The sequence below is a fragment of the Chrysemys picta genome, chromosome 4 (assembly GCF_011386835.1).
Source record: "Chrysemys picta bellii isolate R12L10 chromosome 4, ASM1138683v2, whole genome shotgun sequence".
Taxonomy (NCBI): Eukaryota; Metazoa; Chordata; order Testudines; family Emydidae; genus Chrysemys; species Chrysemys picta.
In genome coordinates, this window is record NC_088794.1 from 37,394,599 (window position 1) to 37,419,647 (window position 25,049).

Below are 25,049 nucleotides of genomic sequence, written 5' to 3' on the forward strand. Positions count from 1 at the left end.
CAGGAAAGGGGAATGTATCCTGGGGAGCAGTGACTCCGAAAAAGATGTGGGGGTCGTAGTGGATAATCAGCTGAACATGAGCTCCCTGTGGGATACTGTGACCAAATGTGCTAATGCAATCCTGGGATGCATAAACAGAGGAATCTTGAGTAAGAGTAGAGAGGTTATTTTACCTCTATATTTGGCACTTATGCGACCACTGCTGGAATACCATGTCCAGTTCTGTGTCCACAATTCAAGAAGGATACTGAAAAATTGAAGAGGGTTCAAAGAAAATTTAATGATTCTCATGTCTCATTAGAAAACATGCCTTACAACAGTGGTTTTCAAACTGCGGGTCACGACCCAGCACTGGGTCGTGGAATGTAAGGCACTGAGTCATGGTGGCTCTGGTCAGCACTGCCGACCGGGCAATTAAAAGTCCCGTCAGCAGTGCTGCCCGGCTAAGGCAGGCTAGTCCCTACCTGCACCCCGGAAGCAGCCAGCAGCAGGTCTGGCTCCTAAGCGGGGGGGGGCCACGGGGCTGCCCCCACCCCAAGAACCGGCTCCGCATTCCCATTGGCCAATGGGAGTTGGGGGGGGGGTAGTGCCTGCGGGTGAGAGCCATGCGGAGCCACTTGCGCGCCTCCGGTCCACAGTGCTAGGATAGGCAGGAAGCCTGCCTTAGCATCTCCGCTGCACCGCTGACCAGGAGCTGCCCGAGGCTAGCCTGCCCCAGCCCTGAACTCCCCCCAAACCCAGAGCCCCCTCCTGTACCCCAAGCCCCTCATCCCTGGCTCCAGCCCAGAGCCTGCACCCCCAAGCCCAGAGCCCTTCCTGTACCACAACCCCCTGCCCCAGCCCAGACCCTCCTCCCACACCCCAAACCCCTCATCCTCAGCTCCGTTGTGTTGCAGGCATCAACAATTTTCTTCAACTGCGTCACCAGAAAAAAAGTTTGAAAACCACTGCCTTATAGTAATAAACTCAAAGAGCTCAGTCTATTTGGCTTAGCAAAGAGAAGGTCTAGGGGTGACTTGATTACAGTCTATAAGTATCTACATTGGGAACAAATATTTAATAACAGGATCTTCAGTCTGGCAGAGAAAGGTATAACACGATCCAATTGCTAGAAGTTGAAGCCAGACAAATTCAAACTGGAAATAAGGTGTACATTTGTAACGGAGAGAGTAATTAACCATTGAAACAATTTGCCAAGGGTTGCGGTGGATGCCCCATGACTTGAAAATTTCAAATCAAGATTGGATGTTTTTCTAAAAGAGATGCTCTAGGAATTATTTTGGGGAAGTTCTATGGCTTCTGTTATACAGGAAGTCAGACTAGATGATCCCAGTGGTTCCTTCTGGCCTTTGAATCATAGAATTATAGAATCATAGGGTTAGAAGGGGCTGCAAGGAACATCTAGTCTAACCCCCTGCCAAGATGCACGATTTGTTGTGTCTAAAACATCCAAGACAGATGACTATCTAGCCTCCATCTATAAATCTATATCTGTATAGTTAGTTAATATAAAGAGTGTCATCCACTGGCATGTAAAAATATGTAGCACTACTGAGAAGTGTTGTAATACACTTCAAATATCTTCCTGATTGTAGCTCTTTAGCCTCCTGCCAGAAGTGACCTCCCACACCCAGCTTTCAAACCTGTGTGCTCGGAAGAGATTCCCTGATTCTACCCACCAGGTCCCCTTCTTCAAATCCCTCCCTAAAACCTGTTTCTTTCTAAAGTTTTTACTATGTGAGTCTCTTTCCCATTAATATGTATTCACCATTCCTTAAGTGAATTGGGATCCTATGTTTTACCTTCTCTGTGTCAGACGCTAAGTGCTTTTGGGGTGGGACTATGTGTCTTAGAAGTGCTGTGTGCATTTATAGCATTGTATATTTTCATTAATTACTAGTAATAATCAATAATTCATTATTCTTCCTTGAACCACTTTCACATTTCCCTTCAGACCCTGTATTGTATTAGAAATCCTTCCGATTGATGGTTGACAATGTTCTTCCAGCTTCCCAGCTGATGGAAGTCAATGTATCTCCATTGAAGATAACAGAGCTACACCAGTTTGCATGACAACAGACGCTGCAGCTTGAGACAAAGTCAAATTCCTGCCAATGATAAGCTGTAAAGCAAAATCAAGTGTTTCTGACGTAGAAATGTCTATGAATACCAGGAAGATTAAGTTAGAAATCAGTAGAGTGGGTACAGGAAATACAGTAATTGGACAATAACAAAGGATCAAATAAAACAGGAAGCCATCTTAGAAATAAAAAAAAAAAAAAAATCAGCATAGTGTCTGTGGTTACAGAATTAAATTCAGTGTTTGAAGAATCAGAACATAGGAGTCCTAGAGAAGTTCTATTGCAAAGATAACAGAACCAGTGATTGAAGCTTAAATTTGAAGAGGTAGGGATTCTGGATTCTGGTTTTGATCAAAGTAAACTTACTCAGTATTGGTTCTAGGTCAGATCTAAAAGTAGTAGATCCTTTCCCCCCTGCTCAGATCTGGACTGAGCTGAAATCTAAACGTCATGGGGAAATGTTTTAGCAAAACAATTTTTCATCAAATCCAAAACTGCTCAGAGGGAAAGATCAGTTCTGATGAATTTCCCAATTCAAAAAAGTAGAATTTTTTTTTGACATTTTCTAAAAAAAAAAAAAAAAATCAAATTTTCAGTTCAAAATAATTTTTTGTTTAAAAATTTAGGTTCAATGATAGCAAAACATGCCAAAAAATATGAAAAGGCCAAAATCAAAATGAAATATTTAAAAATTATTGAAACTAAATGTTCAGGTTGATCTGATCCGAACAAAATTTTGAATGTTTGGTTTGTGAAAATGTTTGAGATTTTGATTTTTCATCTCCATTCAGAATAGGAACAGTTTTCGAAATCTTTAAAAAAAAATTAAGAATTGGAAAATAATTTCCTACCCACCTCTACTGAAATCTTTTGAAAAGAGTGGTAAATCATGAGATTTCTGCCAAAAATGGCAGAAATTTCATTAAAAAACCCGCAGCTGATCTCATGATACTGCCATCATTTTTAAGCGGGCAGAAATCTTGCAAGATCAGTTGTTCTTACAAAGTTACCACCATTTGAGGGTCAAAACTGACTGAGATTTCAGCAGTAGTGAATCCAGCCTAAAACCCCTGCCTAATTCAATTCCAGATCCAAATACCACTTCTCTACCTGCATCTCAACACAATCTACACTTAGCAATGTGATTTGTGACAAAGTTAAGACATGATCCTGGTCACATCCCAGTTGTAATGGAACTTTTGCCATTGACTAAAATAGGAGCAGAATCAGACCTTTAAGCAGAAGACTAGCTAATATGACTTCAGTTTAGGTTTATAGCCATCTGTCAACCAGCTGACAACAGAAGATGACTTCTGGTCCATGTGAGGCATTCCAGGAGTCCAGTTAGATTTTTCTTTCATCTGGCCAGGATTAAGTACTTTGTTTTTCTCTTTTGCATGTGTTATTGGAAACAAAATGCCACCAAGGGACTGTGTTATTATTTCATGTAAGGATATAAAAGAATTTCCAGAGCTTCAGTGGATCCTCAGCTGAGGGTGAAAGAAACTGTAGTGTGCTCAAAAAGTGACCTCACTGCCAGCTTCCAGACACGGAGTGAAGTCATCCAGTTGTCTCTCTCCAAGGAGGAAGGTAAAGCTGCAGATCATTCCAGAGGTGGGAGGGTGAATTCAGAGAAGAAATAGCGAATATGAATGGGAAACATTAGCTGATTCAGAGTATGTTTATTATGGAATCATGGAAATCAGGGAGGGAAAAAATACTGTATTAGGTCAATTTATCCATCCCTGCAACCCATGTAGGAGTCCTTCCCTACATTGTGTGCTTCAAACTAGCTTTACCCTTGGAGGATCCGGAATGAAAGTCACAGCTCAATCCAGAACAAAGGTACTCTCTTTCCCTCTCCACAGCAGCAGAGGCCTCATCTTACCTTCCTAATCAACCTACCATCTCTCCTTCACCCCCTGTGAGAGCCACAACTGGGTCTCCCCTTCCAGGCCAAAAGAAAGGTCAAGAACTGGTGGGGCAGACCATCTGGGGAATGCAGATTGGAGGTTCAGTAAGAAGGGTGGTTCTTATTCCAGGCAAGAATCCTGCCCTTCTCCCTGCTGCCAGAAACCCTGCTTTTACTTCCCAATACCTGCTTCTACAAGCACTTAGCAATAGGTAGTAACCAGCTGTTATCTACCTGGGAGCTATCTGGTTTCCTGAGGACAAAGGTCCAAGGTACAATATGACAAGAAGGTCTTACATTTAGCAGCAAGGTCCCTGGGCTCTGCAGCTTTCCAGCACAGCAGGCTGGAAAATGTGTTGCAGCTCCATGTAAATTGAAAAAAAAAATGGAGAAATGTAATGAATTAAATATGGAAATGAATAATACACTCAGTAGAGTGTCCGCTGTGTCATGTTGAGATTCAATTCATTTTACGCTGTCTCCACATGATCAGTTTTCAGTATGCTGCAGATTTATGTCTTAGGAATGCAGAACTGCATCGTAGAAGTTGTCAGGGAGGAAACTGGAGGACACAGTATAGGCTTTTAGGACCTGGGGAGGCATTGGAGACAGTTTGGAATCTGGGAAAATCACATTAGCTGGCAATTTCTGCTAAAGTGATCAATGTTACCAATGCTGACATTCAAACTGTCAGCTTTAGGTGTTAGACTTACTATCCCATTGTGCTGAAGGGTGAGGGAGGTGAGCTCAGACTTTTCAGAGCTATTGTCCCAGTCTCTCTGCAGACTCTGGAAGATAATATGGGATCAGTTTTAAAAAATGAAAGCATAGGTTCTAGAGCTGAATTTTGCAGAGTGGGATGGATTCTGCAGCAAATGATACTGCCTCAGGATTGTGGAAAACATTGGATCCCAGGCCTGAAGGTAATAACTGTCATAATGGGGATTCCAACACCCACCTTAAACTCCTTTTGACCATCCCAGGTAATTCCACTCCTCCTTAAGGGCTGTTCCTGGAAGGAGTTGAATTCAGCAGGAGTTGTAACTGTTCATCATCTCTCGGGATCAAACCCTTAGTGCCTCAGCTTGTTCCCACTGATACCCATGGCAAAACTCTTATTGGCTTCTGTGGGAGGACAAGGTAACCGGGGTGCTGGAACAATTTCTATAGTGGGGGTGCTGAGAACCATTGAACCAAATGTATATGATGGAAACCACTTCAAGCCAGAGGATGCAGCAACACCCCTAGTTTCAACACGTATGCATGGTCCTTGATGTTTATAGCTGGAATTTTCAAAGGAGACTAAGAGAGTTAGTCAAATCCCATTGAAACTCAAAGAGCCCAACTCCTGTGTGGCTTTGAAAGTCCCTTCAAATATTTGTAAGTATAATCTTCCCTCTACCCCTAAATCCATGGAAGGAGCTTTACTTACTTATGAAGTACCCCCACTGCATGGTGTGAAACCCTTAGTTGGGGCAGAGATGGAAGGGGAAACCCCCTGAAGCAGGACATTGGGCAGGCTGACTATCAAGTGTGACTTTTTCCCCAGGGGTGGACAGCAGGGTGAATCCTGCCCTGCAGATAGGAGACTTCCCAGAAATGGAGTCTCCCCTCTGAGTGGGTCTTTCTTAGGGAGAATGGAGCCTTTGATTAGCAGCAGGTATTGCAGGTTGCTATTGGGGAGATGTATGGAGGAAGCTTTCACAGAACCCGTCTGCACTATACCACGCTCTACCCAGTGCTATCAGTCTTTTAGTGCCTTCCCAGCCTTCATTCCACACTGACCTCCAATCTCTGATGTATATGCAATCACTAACAAGTTATCTATATAACAACAGCATGTCTCGTGGTTTATATGCCTTGTCCTTTGATAGCCACCTCCTTGCCCTGTTTTGATTGTCCTCTCTTGATGTGTTATGTCTAATTTAGATTATAAGAGTCCGGGGACATGGTTCTGTAATATTTGTAATTGACTATGGAATGTCATGAGCCTCTCAGCAGTGTTTATTATTTATACCACATCATACACTTTGCATTCCAAAAACTCAGGCCCCAGATTTTTAAAAGGGAGTGTCAAGGCAGCCTTGAATGCATATCTGAGCAGATGAAAATCAGTGCATGACTTCACTGTGACAATGAGCCGTTGCACTTGTAGCAACTGTCTTCCAGTCTGTCATCACTGCACTCTATCATGCAAAAGCAGGCTCCCTGTATCACCACGTGTCTGTATCCTGGGACACCAGCTAACATAAAACTCATCACAGCAAGAGGCTCCTTCCACACTGAACAAAACAAAATGTATATTCTGTCATTCATTGCTCAGTCAGATTCCTGTGGAGAAGATCTGGGATGACTAAAGCTTAACCATCCTCTGTTGGTTTCTATGGAGACGAGGGTCCCCATGTGGGGATAAATTAGTGAGAACTCTGAGGGCAGAGGCCTGTCCCCTAAGTGTGGGAGTGGGACCAGAAATCTGCATAGGCTAGCAAGATGTTAGACCAGGGGTAGGCAACCTATGGCACGCGTGCCGAAGGCGGCATGTGAGCTGATTTTCAGCGGCACTCAGACTGCCCAGGTCCTGGCCACCGGTCTGGGGGGCTCTGCATTTTAATTTAATTTTAAATGAAGCTTCTCAAATATTTTAAAAACTTTATTTACTTTACATACAACAATAGTTTACTTATATATTATAGACTTATAGAAAGAGACCTTCTAAAAACGTTAAAATGTATTACTGGCACACGAAACCTTAAATTAGAGTGAAAAAATGGAAGACTCGGCACACCACTTCTGAAAGGTTGCTGACCCCTGTGTTAGACATTAACATCAAATATGCAAATCCAGACCTTAAGTCATTGACATAAAATCTCCAGATTTTTGAAACTTCAGCTTTACCGTCCTGCCACAGAGCTGCCCCATCTCATCTCCAGGAGGAAAACCAATGGCAACATGTGAGCGCTCGAAACAGGACTTAGCTTTTTAGTTGCGTGATGAGCATCCAAAATCCTTCATCCCACTTCTTACAGCATGTAATAACCGCAGCACAGCCATGGAGGTGACTTGTTTGTCAGCCATCTTTACTCCGCTGTCTCATATGCACTCTCACCGCTAGGTGGCAATATAACACCATGCACGTCATATATTCCACTTTGGCGGAGAAGTCCCATGCTAGTCTCTCTGCTGCCAAGAATTGTGCCCTGAATCCAATCCAGGCTGGAACACAAACTCAGTTCATGTTCATGGGGTCCAGACAGTCTGCAGATAATACTCTTTCAGGGTGGTGCCAAGTCTCTGTCACCAGGACACTGAAATCCAGGTCTCCTTGTCGTCCCAGGGCTATTCTCAGAGTCCATTCTAGGTGAGCCTTGTAGACATCCATATGATAACGCCACGTATGACAGCTGCAGAGAGGTGCCAGGGCTGAGCAACAGCTGTCCTCTTTCCAGGGTAGCCATTTTCCCCAGGATCTGATCCTGACAGCCTTACTCACACCGAGCAGCACCTTCCCTCGGCAAATAATAGTCTGACTGAAGAAAATAGGACTTTGTGGAGTGAGGCACTACCTCAGCATGATTAATGGGGTCATAAAATGCCAGCTTTAGATTGCACATGCTTTCCATTAATGTAAGAGGAGTGGGGAAGGATGGTGGTTGAATATGGGATGTTGCCATCAGTGGGTTGCTTTTCTCCATTTAAATCCAGCGACCAAAGAAATAAGAACTAATGAGATATGTAACTTTAGGCTTCTTCTACAATACAGGCTGGAATTTTGTGAATTATCCCCAGATTTCAATACCTCCCCCACGGTGTCTCTTCTGTCTTTTACAATAAAGATTTGTTTGCCAATTTCTTTGATGGGGGACAATGAGCCAAAACAGGCCTGGAAGGCACTGTGCAATGTTATGCTGTGTTTTGGGAAGTCCTCCTTGATAATCTGTGTCCCCCTTCAATCTATTCATCTTTGTGGGGTTCCCCCACTGATGTTTTGTGTGCTTTCTTGAGGTACCTTCCTCAAAAGTCTAATACAATCTAGCATGGTAGTGTGAGAAGCAAGTGCCAATTCCTTTAATTAGTCAGGCTAGGTCCATTTTGTAAGAGTGAAGGGTGGTTGTTGTTATGAAGGAGTTCTGTCTTCTTCTGGAGCACTGGGTATTGGTCATGTCTGGAAGCAGGACACCAGCTTAGATGGACCCAACAATCCAATCTGGTATGGTAAATTTTAAGATCTTTGAAGCCTCGGAGGCAATTTCCAAACCACAAATTATTTCCAGAAACTGGGACGCTCTGGTGAACAAGAGGAGGAAAGCCAGCACGTGGCAAGCTTGACACAGAAGAAAAATCCTTTGCAATGAAATCATTGCAGAGAAAGTAAACTGCTCACAAGCCCTTTTATCAGAAGAGTTTGAATCCAGAGCTCCCTGAATAGGCAATTACATGCAACAGATTTTGTATGAACTGAAAGGATATTAAGGGGGTGTTGTCTGTAGGAAGGTCTGAAGACTTCCACTGAAACCTGTGTGTGAGGAAAGGAGAGGAGGAGGGGAAGGAGAGAGGGAGAGATATTGACAGATTGAGATTGATTCACTGGGAGGATCAGTCCATGTGGCCCCTGTTCCAGAGCCAGGTTAAAGGAAGAGTGGAGTTTTTCACAGAAAATAGTCAAACCATTGCTTTATCAGGTTTACCGTTCACTAAACTTTGCTTAACTTGTGCAACAATTCCTGGCTCCTCTGTCTGGCCTTCACCTTTGAATAGTACTGATTAGCTGGTACCTAGCCTGGCATATGAGCTGCATCCCTGTTAGATCTTTCTCTATTTTATCTAATGGAGTTGGCTATTTTAACCCTTTGTTTGAGAAATCCACTCCTCAGGTCATGTGGGAGACACCTCTGAAGTTTCTAAAATAGACAGTCTTTTTAAGGTGGGGAAGAAAGAGAAGGAGACTGCAGATCCTCCAGAGTTTAACCTTAACGCTTCAGTTATTGGTGTTGCTAACGATTTGTGCTATAGTAGTATCTTGAAGGCCACCCCAAACAAGATAAGGGGTCCATTATGGTAAGTGCAGGACAAGCACAAATAGGGAGAGACAGCTCCTACCCTGAAGAACTTACCAGCACAATAGACAAGACTGAGAGAGTGTGGGGGGAGGGGGAAATAGAGGTGAAGTGACTTGTCTAAGGTTATCCAGCATGCCAATGGCAGTGCTGCAAATAGAGCCCTTGTTGTGCAAATATAATCCATGTTTCCAATGCAGTGCCCTATCCAGGGGTCACACTGCCTCTAGCTTTTCATGGGAGTGTGCAAACCATTGGCTTTTGATTCACAAATTGGTTAGTGCCTATTAAATTAAAGAACCAAGAACTTTGTTAACACAGAGTTAAGGTTTGCGCTGTGGTACTTCATGCCCTTCCAGAATGCGAAGAATGGCAAAACATAATGGTCTGAACACCAGGAAATGAAGAATTAAGGTAACACACATTTAAACCTCTGCAAACCAGGAACATGCCACCGCTGTAATGCCTCCTTAACTCTGCCCTCTTTGAGCGCTGCCCCAACATGCCAACAACACACTTAGTAGCACTCTATCTTCACGTATGCTACAGAACTCTCTGGGAAAAGAGCATATGAGAACTGTAGGACAAAGCCTAAGACCTTCTCTTTGCTATGGCAAAAAGCGGGTTTAGGTGAAGTGTAGCAAACTCTAAGCTACTTATACTTGTCCTGCACTCAAACACTGAGCCAATTCTATACAAACCACCGCAGGCTTACTAAATGTCATCACCCTTTCACCTTCACTCTTGCTCTAAGGAGTCCTGCTGAGACATTGCTTTCACTTACTCCTCCCTAAACCCTGGAGACCAGTGTCCTATGGGCCACCAGATGGTCAACAATCCCCATGGCAAAAAAAACAAAAACAAAAAACCCCTTGCACACCTCTGTGGCTGCAACCTACAAAACACAGTGCTGAAATGAGGCATAATCAATGCCTCAAGGTACACGGGGACCTCTCATTACCTCACAGTCATAGCTCTGCCAAGTTGCTCCAACCAATCCCTCCACCAGTCAGTACAGTGACATCTAACGGTGAACGCAACTGAAGTACATGCTGATAAATGCTGCAATTCAAATCTGTGGACCATAACAGGCAATAACACATTCTACTACTGCTTTCTTATATGTCCTTATTATAGATTCATAGCCAGAAGGGACCGATAGGTCATCTAGTCCAACCTCCTGTGTGATACAGTTAATAGAATTTCATCTAGTTACTGTTGTATTGAGCTGAATACCTTGTGGTTAGCTAAAGAATCTTCCGGAAAGACATGACTTGTATTCTTGTCCAAAATCCATCATTTTGAATCCATTTTATAAAATGCTGGATTCTTGTTTTGTGGCTGAATGAGGTGGGCTATATCTGAGGAATCCCTTCTTAAGCAACCCCAAATTTGGATTACTAACACTACCCCCATGAGGCATAGCAAAATTCAAGTCAATCCAAAGAAGCATACAGTTTTTAGAGCTCTTAGAACTGTCCACCTTTAAATTGAAAGCAGTGGTCAACTGTAACTCGGGTGGAGTTGGTGCATGTTCATGCTGGTGGCATATGGATTAATTTAATTGAACTTCCCTTTCATTTTAGTGGAAGGTGGTTTCTTTAGATCATGATTTGGGGTCCATTGTGAAGCAGATTGTGCAGAAGCCCAGGAACAAAGGGACATGGAAACTGAACTCTCCCATCATTACTTGGAGAGAAGGTAATCCCTCTAGGGCAGGGTTGAAAAGTTCTCTCTGGTGGGTGTAGAAAGGAGACCCACATTATGTCTGCCTCTCTCATGCTTTTATCTAGCATGTGAATAAATAAGTTTATCTCTCCGGTCCTTGTATTTCTTCACCCAGCAATCTATTCACCACTCAACCTCCTCCGCAAAAAGTAATCAATAAATAGCTATACTAGTGATTCTGATTAAATAATGCAGGGATTGCATTAGTCTGTATACCCAGCGATAGCCTTCATAGGCATTTTCAGTAAGTGGCCACAAGGGGCATCAGAGCTGAAAGGACACTCACGTCTCAGTGCCTCCCAGGAGAATAAACTTCTTGTTAAGGCCTGGATTGCGACTTGGGAGACCTGGGGTCAGTTCCCAGCTCAGCCACACACTTCTTGTGTGCCCTTGGGGCAGTCACGTAATCTCTCTGTGCCTCAGTTCCCCATCTGTAAAATGAGGATACCACTCCTTCCGCCTGTCTTGTTTGTTTCTATTGTAAGCTTTTTGGGGCAGTGACTGTCTCTCACATCGTATATGTACAGTGCCTGACAATTGAATCCTGATCTCAGATGGGACCTCTAGGTGCTATCATATTAAAAAGAATATTTGATCATAGTTCTGCCCCCTTAAACCAGCAGTTATGGATGTGAAAAATCCGCCTTTTCCTTATGCACCATACCTCAAATGCTAGCTTTTGTTTTTCATTAAATAGTGAGTGAGATTAGGCTAGTCAGGGAATTCGTGCTCTCATGTTACCCAACAAAGCTTCCTATTAAAGCTGGCTGAAATATTCATAATGAATAAATTATTTGACCAATGTTTCCCTTTTCCTGTGCACAAAGTGTGAGGAATTTCCCAAATGTGTTCATTGTTCAAAGTTGTTTGTTGAGTCAGTCATCCAAATAAATTGCAGCCTGTGGTTTACTGACAAACTGAGCACTAGAATTAGCAGTTCAATGTGATTGGGTGCATAAGTCACATGATATTGTTTCCATTTCCTAATTGGATGACTGGAACTTCTTAAAAAGGAACTTTTTAATAAGTGGCAAGTAACAAAGAACAAACAATGGATAGTGAATAGCTTCCTCATGCATGAATATTATCCAGATGTGAATACAGATATTTCTATAATGAACAGCATCTCCACAAATATCCATGTGAACAGAGACTGAACTTCTAAACACTGAAGGAAAAATGAACAGCAAGTGGCAAAACTATGGCTGAATAAAAACATTTGCAGAATCATTTACCCATCTGCCCCTCATCATCATAGTAGCTCTGTACCTCACAATCATTAACGGATTTTATCCTCCCAACATCCCTGTGAGGTAGGGAGGCATTATCTCTATTTTGCAAGTGGGGAACTGCAGCACAGGCTAGATTAAATGACTTGCCCAAGATAATGGAGGGAGACTGTGGCTAAACCGGGAACCAAACTTGGCTCTCAGGGTCCTGTCCAGCAGCCTGTCCTCTAGACCATCCTTCCTGTCCTCCCTGAATACATTTTCCCATGATTTCAGCATCTCTGCCTCATACTAACATGATTCCTTTTTGGGACAGAAGGTCTGTTTCCATTGTGAACAGTACACCAAAGCATCAGTGGCCATTTGGCCAACCAGTAAAGACCTTCTCTGATAATTTTGGGGGGGTGACTTGGCATTTCTTGCTTTTCATTGTGGTCTCCACCAAAGAACTAAAATGCTAAACTCCCTCTGCACGTGTTAAATTGTACAAAATGTTTCTCTTAAGCCTAGCCTCATTAGGGCAATACAGCTAATGGAAGCTGTTTCCCCAGAAGGAACAGAGATTGATTGATCAATCTACCTAGCCAGTTATTATTTAAAAGGTACCTACCACCTTCGTATCTGAGCGCCTTTGCACCAGATCCTCAGCTGGTGTAAATCACCATTGCACAATTGACTTGAGTGAACCTATGCTGATTTACACCAGCAGAGAACCTGACCCTTAGTATTTAACAAGTGCCAGGACTAGAGAGAGAGAACCTGAGAGGCTGCAGCCAGATCTTAGGCTCAGAGACTCATACATTTTGTGACAAGAAGGGACCATTATGGTAATACACCTCTACCCCGATATAACGCTGTCCTCGGGAGCCAAAAAATCTTACTGTGTTATAGGTGAAACCGTGTTATGTCGAACTTGGTTTGATCCGCCGGAGTGCGCAGCCCCCCCCCCCCCCCCGGAGTGCTGCTTTACCGCGTTATATCCGAATTTGTATTATATCGGGTCGCATTATATCGGGGTAGAGGTGTATAATATGATCTTTTGCAAAAGACAAGTCATAGAATTTCTAACAGTAATTCCACCATCCCCATAACTTGTGGTTGAATTGGAGCAGATGCTAAGGCATCATACAGTAGATACAAAAGGCCAACAGGTGGGCATGTGGAGTGTGTTGAGGGTAGGGCAGTGGGAAGGGGGAGGCTGAGTGGTACAGACTGAGCGGCACAGAGCTTTGCTGCAGATTGGGATTTGGTTTTCAACATGTCTCCCTCTATTTTTGGCAAGAAATGTCAGTGTGAGTGGATGCCGGAAACCCTGATCATTCCTCTGTGCAAGTCTGGATATGTTCAGTTTATTCTTGCCAGGCTTGCTGAATGAAAATGACTATCACACGACCCTCCCTACCATCCCCGGACAACAATTCGGCACCCAGCCTCTTACAATAACGCAGCAGCATACTTAAACGTTACCTGGGGGGGGGAGGACATTTTTTTTTTTATCAACCCTCCCTATTACCCAAATTGATTCTGTGTAGAATTAATTGTTTATTTTCCACCCCTGGGTAAATTTGGTGCTGCTGAAAAGGGCTGGAAAGTAAAGTCCTTTATCCACTGAACAGGTATATCATGGGCAGCTCTACACTACCCCATTCCTCTAATGTCATAGAGAGACCAGCTCTAGGTATGAGAGTAATTCAGATTCTATGGCCAAATCCATTCCTGGACTCTCTGCCACAAGCTATAGCAGAATTAATTGTTTCAAGAAAGATCAGATACATTCCCTCCATTCTGCCTTGCTGACTCCAGCAGGTCTTCTACCTTTGCTGAGGTTCAGCTTGGGCCTCTGTTAGGCCTGACAGTCTCTTCTGTGCTGGCTAGTATCCTCCGAGTTTACCAGTTCCAGGGCTTCTTCAGTCTCATGAATTCACTCTGGGGCACCTCTGACCCTGGAATGCTCTACAGAGCACAAAGCTATGACCACAGTGCCATTACATAAATCCACATCTGGAATGCTGCCTGTAGTTCTCGTTGCTCTATCTCAACAAAGATATATTAGAATTGGAAAAAGGCAGTGAAGGGCAACAAACACAGTTGGGGCTATGGAACAGTTTCCATGTGAGGAGAGATTAAAAAGACTGGGACTAGTCAGCTTGGAAAAGAGATGACTAAGTGGGATATGATGGAGATCTATAAAATCATGAATGGTGTGGAGAAAGTGAATAAGGAAACGTTATTTACCCCTTTACATAAAAACAAATAACAGGGGTCACCTGATGACCTTAATTGGCAGCAGTTTTAAGGAAATACTTCTTCACACAATACATAGTCAACCTGTGGAACTCATTGCCGGGGATGTTGTGAAGGCCAAAAGCATAATTTGCTTCAAAAAAGAATTAGATACATTTATGAAGGATAGGTCCATCAGTGGCTATTAGCCAAGATAGTCAGGGACGCAACCTCATGCTTTGGGTGTCCCTAAACCTCTGACTGCCAGAAGCTGGGACTAGATGACTGGGGATTGATCACTCAATACATTGCCCTGTTCTGTTCATTCCCTCTGAAGCATCTAGTACTAGCCACTGTTGGAAGACGGTATACTGAACTAGATGGACCATTGGTCTGACCCGGTATGGCCATTCCTATGCTTTTATGAAACTATGACTTAGGACACTGCTTGTCAGAAGCTGTATTCTGATTGGTGAGTTGGCCCTTTCTGATGATGTCACACCCATGCAACAACTCTCAATGGTGCACAATAGGGACTTCATCACTGAACACCTCTGTCTATGTCTGACTGTAGCTTTGTCCAGATTGGAATATCTGGACAAAGATACGGTGGGGTGTGTGTGTGTTTGAAGGGCTTAGAGCAATGGTTCCCAAACTGGGGTTCGTGAAATGTTAAAGGGGGTTCTTGGGAAAAAATTCCCTAATGGAGGACAGAGCTGTCCGTAGGGACCCGGCACAGGGCCAGCAGCCCAAAGCCCCTGGACTTTCAAGAGCTAAGCAGATCAGAGCAAGCATCTCTATCACACTGAGGAGATTTAAACTTCAAGACTCCTTATAAGAAATGGAAAGGGAGGTGGATATTTTTGCTGTTTTTAAAATTAAACGCGCAGCTAGTATTGTTTTTAAAATATTATGAAGAACAAGTTTAAGCTTTGTTGTAACATGCGTTGTTTGCCTGGACTGCTCAAGACCTGAATGCTTGTGTAGGAGGAACTCTTTGAGTTGGCTTCTTAAATACCTTCATGCTGTCTCACATCTCATACTCCTTGATGAAACATAGGAGCCTTGTCTTATAAAAGGCTTATTCAAAGTGATGCAAGCTACAAAAGTGAAATCTTGGAAGAATGTTGCCATTTTCATAATGTAATAAAAATATTGTAATGATAAATAATAATAATAATAAATAGTGTGTAATAAGCATGTCATAAAAACAAATTTTATATTTTCAAGATCACTGCTTTTGTAATTTATACTCAAGTAAAGGAGAAAATCCCTGGAAATATTCATTTTTAAGAGGGAGTTCGTGAGACTTGACATTTTAGTGAAAGGGGTTCACAGGTTGAGTAAATGAGAGAGACTTGGAAATTGGGAAAAGTGAGATGGGAGTCAGGGGAGATGAAGAATGAGAGGTGTGGAGGACGGTGTAGGAATTCTTTGGATTGGGAAGAGGAAGATAAGTAGATGTTCAAAAAACTGGTGACCTTAGATGTACTTTTGGCTGCTTATCCAAACAGAAGTAAAATTCTCTAACCAGTGCTGGTGGAAAAACTCATACAATTTTCATGAAAATTTCATCCCTTTCTTTCCATCTAATTTCAAATGTCACTGACATTTTGAATTTCAATTTTCAACTTGTAGCTGTAGCTTTTTGAAAAAAGGGTGAAAATTTTCATGATAACACTGCTCTACAGCCAAAATGCTTCTGAAATAAATGTAGTCAAACTTTACTAATTCTGGGTCACTGAGAACGAAAATGATGCTTAAAATTGTTGATTGGCTCTAGTTTTCAAGATATGCTATTGGGTCAGTATATACGACCCTTGACTTGGGAATGGCGGAGGATAAGTGAGTTATAAAGGGAAGGGATCTCAATTTAAACCAGAAATGACTAAAATACATCTTTGACTGGATCTATGAATAAATCTATGACTGGGTTTGGGCAGTACTTGCTTTTTAGGCAAAACAATGAATGATGCAATCTGAAGCTGGTATTGCATCATACATGATATGAATCGCATCATGTTATTCCTAGAAGTCATGAATTATGCAATCATAACGAAGCTTACATCACTCTGCTGAACAAATTGCCCTATATCAGCTCTAGAAATCATACAGTGTCGTGCTCTCTTATTTGTCAGTGTTTGATTCTGCAAAAGGACACATTTCTGTTTAGCCAAAGTGAGCAGAGATGCCTCATACTTGTGTGAACAGTGCAGATAACTTCTGCTATGTTTGTGGTGAAGTGACTTTTGCATCACAAAAGTGCAGTATAACCACTATGGTTAAGAAAGCCTATCACCTTTATTTTGGCTGCAAAATTGGAGATCAGGACAAGAGGTGAGCCCCACACATATGCTCCAACACTTGTGCAACAAATCTTTGCCAGTGGTTGAACAGGAAAAGGAAATCTATGCCTTTTGCAGTGCCAATGATTTGGAGAGAGCCAACAGATCGTACCAGCAATTGTTACTTCTGCATGGTGCCTCCAGTTGGGAAAGGTGTGTCAAAGAAGCAAAAGTGGACTGTGCATTATCCAAACATTCCATCAGCTATACGCCCAGTACCCCACGGAGAAGGACTGCCAGTTCCTGATGCACCAGAATCATTCTCACTTGAGTCAGACGAGGAAGAGGAAGAGGATGAAACTTCTGGTCCTGAACCATCAATGTCACAGGACCCACATTTTCTCCCATCCTCCTCCTCTGAACCACACCTCATAACACAAGGTGAACTGAATGACCTTGTCAGGGATTTGGAACTACCCAAGAGAAAGGCAGAGCTGTTGGGCTCCAGACTACAGCAGTGGAATCTCCTGGCAGGTGATGTTAGGGTTTCCATGTTCCGTGACCGTCAAAAGGCTCTTGTCCCATTCTTCTTCATGGAAGATGATCTTGTAGCCTGCAACAACATCGATGGTGTGATGGCAGCCCTCAACATTGTTCACGATCCAGATGAGTGGAGACTGTTCATTGATTCATCGAAGACGAGTCTTAAAGCCGTTTTACTGCATAATGGCAATGTTTTGCCATCAATTCCAGTTGGTCATGCAGTCCATATGAAGGAAACCTATGACAACATGAAACAACTTTTGAGGTGCATAAACTATGACTAACATCAGTGGCAGCTTTGTGGCGATTTAAAGGTTGTTGCTCTCTTGCTTGGTCTGCAGACAGGATACACAAAGTACTGCTATTTTCTCTGCGAATGGGATAGTCGTGCAAGAGATTCCCACTACATCAAGAAAGATTGGCCACTCCAACAGTCATTGGAGCCTGGGAGGAAAAGTGTTCAGCATCCACCACTTGTTGAATCAAGGAAGATTTTGTTACCACCCTTACACATCAAGCTGGGTCTGATGAAGAACTTTGTCAAGGCCATTGACAAAACACAAGCAGCTTTCAAGTACCTCCATGGAAAATTTCCAAGGTTAAGTGAAGCTAAGATAAAGGAAGGTGTCTTTGTTGGTCCTCAGATTTGTGAACTTCTTCGAGATGATGCATTTGACCATGCACTGCGTGGCAAGGAAAAGATGGCATGGAAAGCCTTCCAGTTAGTGGCAATACATTTTCTCGGAAACAACAAGGCAGACAACTACAGGTTGTTGGTGGAAAACCTCCTCAAGGCATACAAAAGCCTTGGTTGCAACATGTCACTAAAGATACATTTTTGCAATCTCATCTAGATTTTTTTCCACCGAACTGCGGAGCAGTGAGCGACGAGCACAGCGAGCGATTTCACCAAGACATTTTAACAACGGAGAAACGCTATCAGGGCAAATGGAGCCCATCAATGCTTGCAGACCATTGCTGGACAGTGACAAGAGATGCTCCATTTAATGAATACAAGAGACAAGCCAAGAAGCGCCGAGTAGACACTGAATAGGACTAAACTATGTACATAATAGTTTTTTGCCTTTTGTTTCATAATACATTTTATTTATATAACCCTTTTGCTGATTTTTAAAGTGTTACATAAACAGGACAGGTGAAATATTATCATGTAAAGCAACCATAAACACATGAAAAGACCTAGGTTTACAATTTATGAGTAAAACTCTACTATCTACACAATATACATAGACATAAAATGTAAAAACTTAAATATCTTAGAAACAATAGCCATTCAGTTGTTTTAATTGTCATATTTGAATTCAGCACATCAAAATACATAATAAATAGCACATTTTATCTTTGAAGCAGACGACTTCTCAAAAATTGTAGACCAGTGTAATTTTATTGGTTTTCCATTGAAATTTAGAAATGATTAATTATGAAAATTTCACCAGATCCTATTCTGAACTTTTGTTTGTTCCGTATATCTATTTTATCACTTGAGGTATAGCGAATTCCAAAGACAAAATGCTATGTCTCTTTAGCCCTAAAGAACACTATCTGCTCTTCCTTCTACTTTGCATCATACAGATCCATCTGGGACTGCCAAGATCCGTTAGAACTAGGCAAGTAAAACGTTTACCGTACCAAGGTGGAAGAGAAGAGTTTGATTAACTGGTAGTTGCCAAATGGCCCAACCAGTTGTAGAAAACTAATTGTTAAATATCATGTCCTCTATAACTGAGATCAACAGCCCTCTGAATTTAATGGGAATCTTTCCACTGGCTTCAGTGGGGTTTGCATTAGGTCCTGAAAAATGTATACAATTAAAAATGCCAACTGATGGGGAAGGAGAGGCGAAAGTACAGATTGGTGGTGCTTATATTTTATTTACTTAATGTTTCCTGCATTTTGCTAACTGAGAAGAGGAACCTGGCTGCTGATCTGCAACCACAAAAGGTAATTAATCTCAGCTCTGGCTGGTTTAAATTCTGGCCAGATGAACAGGGGAGAGATTATACATGGTTCTTAATAGTGGGCACTCCCCAAACCAGCCAACAAAAATGGTTCTACTGCTACCTACTTTGCCTGGAATAAGAGGAGCAAGAAGACCCTCGATATTTTGCCAACTTCCTGAGTGGAGAAAAACTGGATTTGCTGAATTGGAACCTTTTCTACACCGTTATTGCAGTGTTTTGTCACAAGGTCTTAGCACTTTCCCATTACTTCACATTTTTGGTACGTGTTAATACCTCTGGCCTTTTTGGAAGAGTCTGATGGGCAAATGTGTTGGTCTTATTAGCAGACTTCTGCCCCTTTTCTTGTGAAGGACATCTTCATTAGAGAACTGCATGTGATGGAAATCAGCATGTTTTATGCAATTATGTGACAAATCCATTGATTAATTTTATAAGAAAGGTCTTACACTCAATCCTGGATATCACTCCACTCTCCCCTGTCCCACTGCCTACCCTTTGATTCCTCACCCCTAGTGGCAAATGCCTGAACTTTAATAGATGCAATTTACAATTGTCTCCTTGAGCTTCATATATTTCTCCATCACACCCTGAACAAATATGCTTTTTTATTTGTTCTTCTGAACCTTCTGTTGAACAATCAGTTCTCTCCCAACTGCCATGTTTCTGTTTGAATCAAGGACAGATTCTTGTGAAAATACGGGGGGAGGGGTTGTTTGGTTTTTGTTTTGTTTTTTATTTCCTAGAAATGCTGAGATTTGGCTGCCCCTGAGGACTTTCTTACTGAAGTAGGTTTTAAAGGCAGAGCTGGGTGGCCCATTCATTTTCAACTTTAACTGCTTCATTGTTTGCACAGAAAATCTACCTCTCCCTGCATCCCACCCTAGGCAAGGGGGGGAGGGAAATCCTATGCATCTCTCACTATATATGGTACACAGGGCCTGAACTAGTAACTTAGGTACAAGTGATCATCATTTGATAAAAAGTGCAAGCAAAATAAAGTCCAGACCAGTAATATATATTCTTGGTACTTTAAAAGGGCCAATTTCACAGAACTGTGAAAATAATTATCATCCAAATCATCTGGGAGGAAGAAATTAATCAGAAAAAAGTGAATGATAATTGGGAATTGTTTAAGAACACTTTACTAGATGACCAAAAAGCAACATTAAAGGAAGAAGGCCATATTGGTTAAAAAACTGACCTGGTTTAGAGAGGAAGGGCTTATCTACACTACCGCGTGGGTCAATCTAAGCTATGCAGCTTCAGCTATGTGAATAGCGTGGCTGAAGTCGATGTACTTAGTCCTACTTCACTGTGGTAAGTCGACAGCTGACGCTCTCCCATCGTCTCCACTTGCGCTTCTCATTCTGGTGGAGTACCGGAGTCGACAGGAGAGCGCTCAGCAGTCGATTTATCGCGTCTATCGACCCCCACTGGATCAATCGCTGCCCGTCTATCCGGCAGGTAGTGTAGACAAGCCCGAAGTAAAGGCAGCTATAAAAAATTAAAAAATAATATATATAACAAATGGAAGAAAAGGAAAGTTGATAGTAATGAATATAAATCAAAAGATAGGAGTTGTAGAAAACTGATAAAGAAAGCAAAGAGATAAAGGAGAAATCTATGCCCAGCAAAGTTCAGGATAGTAAGAAGTTATATTAGGTAAAAAAAAAAAAAAACCCTGAAAATAGTCTTGGTGCGTTACTAGATGGAAATGGTAGAATTATCAATAATAATGCAGAAAAGGCAGAAATGTTCAATAAATATTTCTGTTCTGTATTTTGGAAAAAAAACAGATGATATGTCATATATGATAACACTCTTTCCATTCCACTTAATATCACAAAAGGATGTAAAACAGCAGCTACTTAAGTTAGACATTAAAAAATCAGCAGGTTTGGATAACTTACATCCAATGTTTTTGAAGAGTTCCCTGGACCATTAATGTTGTTTTTCAACTAGTCTTGGAACACTAGGGTAGATCCAAAAGACCGGCAGAAAGCTAATGTTGTGCCAATTTTAAAAAAAGGTAAATGGGATGACCTGGGTAATTCTAGGTCTGTCAGTCTGATATTGATCCCGGGCAATATAATGGAGCAGCTGATACAGGACTCATTTATTAAAGCATTAAAGGAGGGTAATATAATTAATGTCAATCAACATGGGTTTATGGAAAATAGACCCTGTCAAACTAATATGATATCTTTTTTTGATGAGATTACAAGTTTGGTTGATAAAGGTAAGAGTTGTTGATGTAATAGACTTCTGTGAGGCACCTGACTTTGTACCACAGGACACTTTGATTACAAAACAGTAATGATAGAAAATTAAAATGGCACACAATAAATGGATTTTAACCTGACTAACAGTTATCAAAATGTACCTGTAAATGGGGACTCATCAGCAAACAGGTATGTTTCTAGTGGGGTCTCACAGGGATTGATCTTGGCCCTATGCTATTTAACATATTTATTAAAAATCTGGAAGAAAACAAATAATGAAGCGGAATGGTCATTGATCTGGATCGCTTGGTACATTGGGCACAAGCAAACACTATGTGTTTTAATACAGCTAAATGTAAATGTACACATATAGGAACAAAGAAAGTAGGCTATGCTTACATGTTGCGGGATTCTATCCTGGGAATCAGTGACTCTGAAAAAGATTTGGGGATTGTTGTGGATAATCAGCTGAACATGACCTCCCAGTGTGATGCTGTGGCCAAAAGGCTTATGCAATCCTTGGATAAACAGGGGAATCTTGAGTAGGAGTAAAGAGGTTATTTTACCTCTGTATTTGATACTTGTGCGACGGCTGTTGGCATATCATGTCCAACTCTGGTTTCCACAATTCAAGAAGGATGTTAATAAATTGGAGAGGGTTCAGTGAAAAGCCACAAGAACGATTACATGATTAGAAAAGATGCTTTATATATGATAGACTCAAGGAGCTGGAAGTTGAAGCTAGACAAATTCAGCCTGGAAACAAGGCATACATTTTTAATAGTGAGAATAATTTATGATGATATGTCATTGAGTAGTTGCTCTTGTTCATGCTTCTATATTTCTCCTGCAAAAGTAACACAAAAAGAAACAAAAAACAAACAAACAAAAAAAACCCAACCCACGGAATTCTCACAGTTTTTCATAGTGTGGACCATATCATAGTGGACAGAATGTCTTATGGATACCTCCCTCCCACTTGCAATCATGTAACATCTACATGTGTACAGCATATCTCTTTATATATTAGGGCTAGACAAGAATTATTCCATGTAAGGTTTTTTTACTGGAGAATGCCAATTCATATAAATCAAAGCTGCAGGAAAGGGGCAGTTGTGACAAATTTCCTATTTAAAAAAATTGTTGTTGTTTTTTTAAAAGGTTCAAAATTGTTGAATGTTTCAACATTTTCTAAGCGAAAGGATTCTGGGTTTTGGGTCAAAGCGACTTTTTGGTTTAAAATTTAAGTTAATTTATATTTTTAAAAATGTAAAAAAAAAAGGTAAAATGGAAACAATATGTTTCAGTTGACCTGCCCCACATTTTTTCTCAGATTTTCAGTTAGTGAAAATTTGAAGATTGAACCTTTTCTTCCCAGTTCAGGATGGAAAACATTTTTGAAATCCAACAGTGTTGCCAACTCTTCTAATTTCATCCCAAGTCTCATGATATTTGGTGTTTTTCTTAAAGCCTCAATTCCTGGAACAAGATTATTACTTGAAAATCTCAGCTTTATTTAAAAAAAAAATTCTAGCCCTTCTGGGTACAGAACAAAGCTTGATGAAAACCCTAAACACTACAACATTAGGAGGAAAATAAAAAGGATCCTATTTTGGCATATATTTTATAATGTAATTTAGCAGGTGGTAACATGGAGGAGAATTAGAACCATGTGATGATCACCTGGTCTCAGCAGACCATCAGTGGCTCACAGACTACCCTGGGGGCATTATTGATATACAGTATTGTAGGGAGTGTGGGCTGAATGGCAGCAGTTGTTTCTCCATCTGTGGGAGAGTTCTGCCACCCCAAGTTTCACTCCATTAAGGGGGTCTTGTATGAGACTGGCAGCAGAAGTAGCTCTCCTGAGACCAAGACGTGCTGTACACGTTTGCAGTGATGTTTGCGTTGGTGAGATATGCAGTCTAGAAACCTTAACTCAGCGTTAACAATGTTTTGAGGTAAGGTGCGGGAGGGAATATATAAATTCAAGAGTAAAAAGAACATGTAAGATTTATCCTACCAGATCAGACTAATGGTCTGTTAGTCCAGTGTCTTTAGCAGCGGTCAGTACCTAACGTGTCTGACAAGGGTTAACGTTAGAACTGTCTAGAAGATGACAATTCCATTTTGCGGTAGCTCTGGACCTTTCTTTTCATTCCACATTGAAATGAAGCCAAGACCTTTTGAACGTTTTCATGAAAAGCAGAATTGTGTCATAACGTTTAGTTTGGGATCGAAACCAGAGTTTTTCGATTCGTGAAGAGAGGTAGTGATGTGTCTCTTTTTCTAGCTTTGTGTTAGGGCACCAGTCTGGGTGATGGAAGACCCAGGTTAAGAGCAGGTTTTTTTCATTCCAGATGACCGAATGAAGCAGAGCAGAAATTTAAACCTAGGTCTCCCACATCTCAGGCCAGTGCAACTGGACTATAAAGCCTCGGGCTCACACTCCCTCTTCCTCCAAAACAACCTGCCAGAGGACAACTTCATAGAAATCAATAGATCTCCACACAAAACCACATGTAATGACAAAATGATGTTCCAACCAGCTCTAGTTAAAACTCCTCCATTTCCCACCTACTTCCTTTATCAACTCCTGCTCACACCCAACATACACCTGTGGTCTGATTCCTCCCCCACAATATATCAGCCTTTTGGTTGATTTCCCTGAATTGGACAGGTAGCCCTTTTCCTCTTCCCAGAAGGGATCCCTACCTTTGTTGATATTCCAGTTGCAGGACCTTGCAGATGGGGCCCAGGCTGGCTGCAGTAGCACATCAAGTACACCATGGTGTGAACCTAATGATGCCACAAAGGTGAGATTTGAAGACAGCATCTAGCCCAGGAAATCATGAATGTTAATGGGGCTTTTGGGGGTCAGAATGCACCTCAGATGAAGTATCTAAACCTTTAAATAGGTGCAAGTGCAGTATATGGGTTGGGTTGAGATTCCAGTTGTTCTTATTTTTGCCCAAATCACTATCTAGTGCTCATGTATGCATAGGTGAAAAGCTTGTGCATTTAGCCACTGCATCAACTGGCCTGCTTGTAAGAGCCATTTTGGGAAAATTATCAATGGCTATTTGAAAACTTTTCATTGAACTATACAGTCAGCTTTCTCCATCCTGGTCGCTTTAAGTACATTAACCCCCGTTCTCACTCTCCTTTCTTGATGTTAAAGGAAGCACAGAACTGCCTTGCAGTCTTGTGAAGCATAAGACATTTCAGCAGATGGCACCCTTTCTATACACATTTATACCTATCCAGGTGTGTCTGTCTAACTGTGGTAAAGGTCACATTTCAGCATCATTTGGTGACAGGCCATGAATTTTAACCTGTTTTTAATTAGACCGCTAACTTCCACTGCCAAAGAGAATAACATTAAACCCCAAAGCAAAATAAAAGTGTGATCGACCCAGCCCTTTAGCAACACAATGAAGTAAACTGCAGTCTCATATACTGGTCTATTTTACTATGTCTGCTAGGGATGGGCAAACTGGAAATGGAACGCACAGACTAAAGCTGCACACAAAAAAAACCCCTTTTTGTTATTTTTTTTTAATTATCCAAAAGTCTTTAAACCACCTACATGTTCAAGTTCTGGATGAAGGCTGGGTAGAATGAGGTCAGATCTTGGTTTTACTCCAGGGTATATACACTTAAGAACGACTCCAGCGTCTCTGTTACAGGTACTGCACCAGCACCATATATTCAGGAAGTCATCTGGAAGTGGATGGGGGCAGCCAGCACTAGACCGAGGAGGGAAAGCAGGCTCAGCTCCAGATGTCAA

General features: G+C 41.7%; 1 long non-coding RNA gene across 1 annotated transcript in view; it reads right to left on the reverse strand.

Annotated features, from left to right (window-relative positions):
- Nucleotides 1–874: 874 nt before the first annotated feature.
- LOC122174837 (uncharacterized) overlaps nucleotides 875–25,049 on the reverse strand; it is a 44,167-nt gene continuing 19,992 nt past the window's right edge. Inside the window, exon 3 of the long non-coding RNA XR_006177186.2 lies at nucleotides 875–24,058. This is a non-coding gene — a long non-coding RNA (uncharacterized LOC122174837). The remainder of the gene's footprint in view (nucleotides 24,059–25,049) is intronic.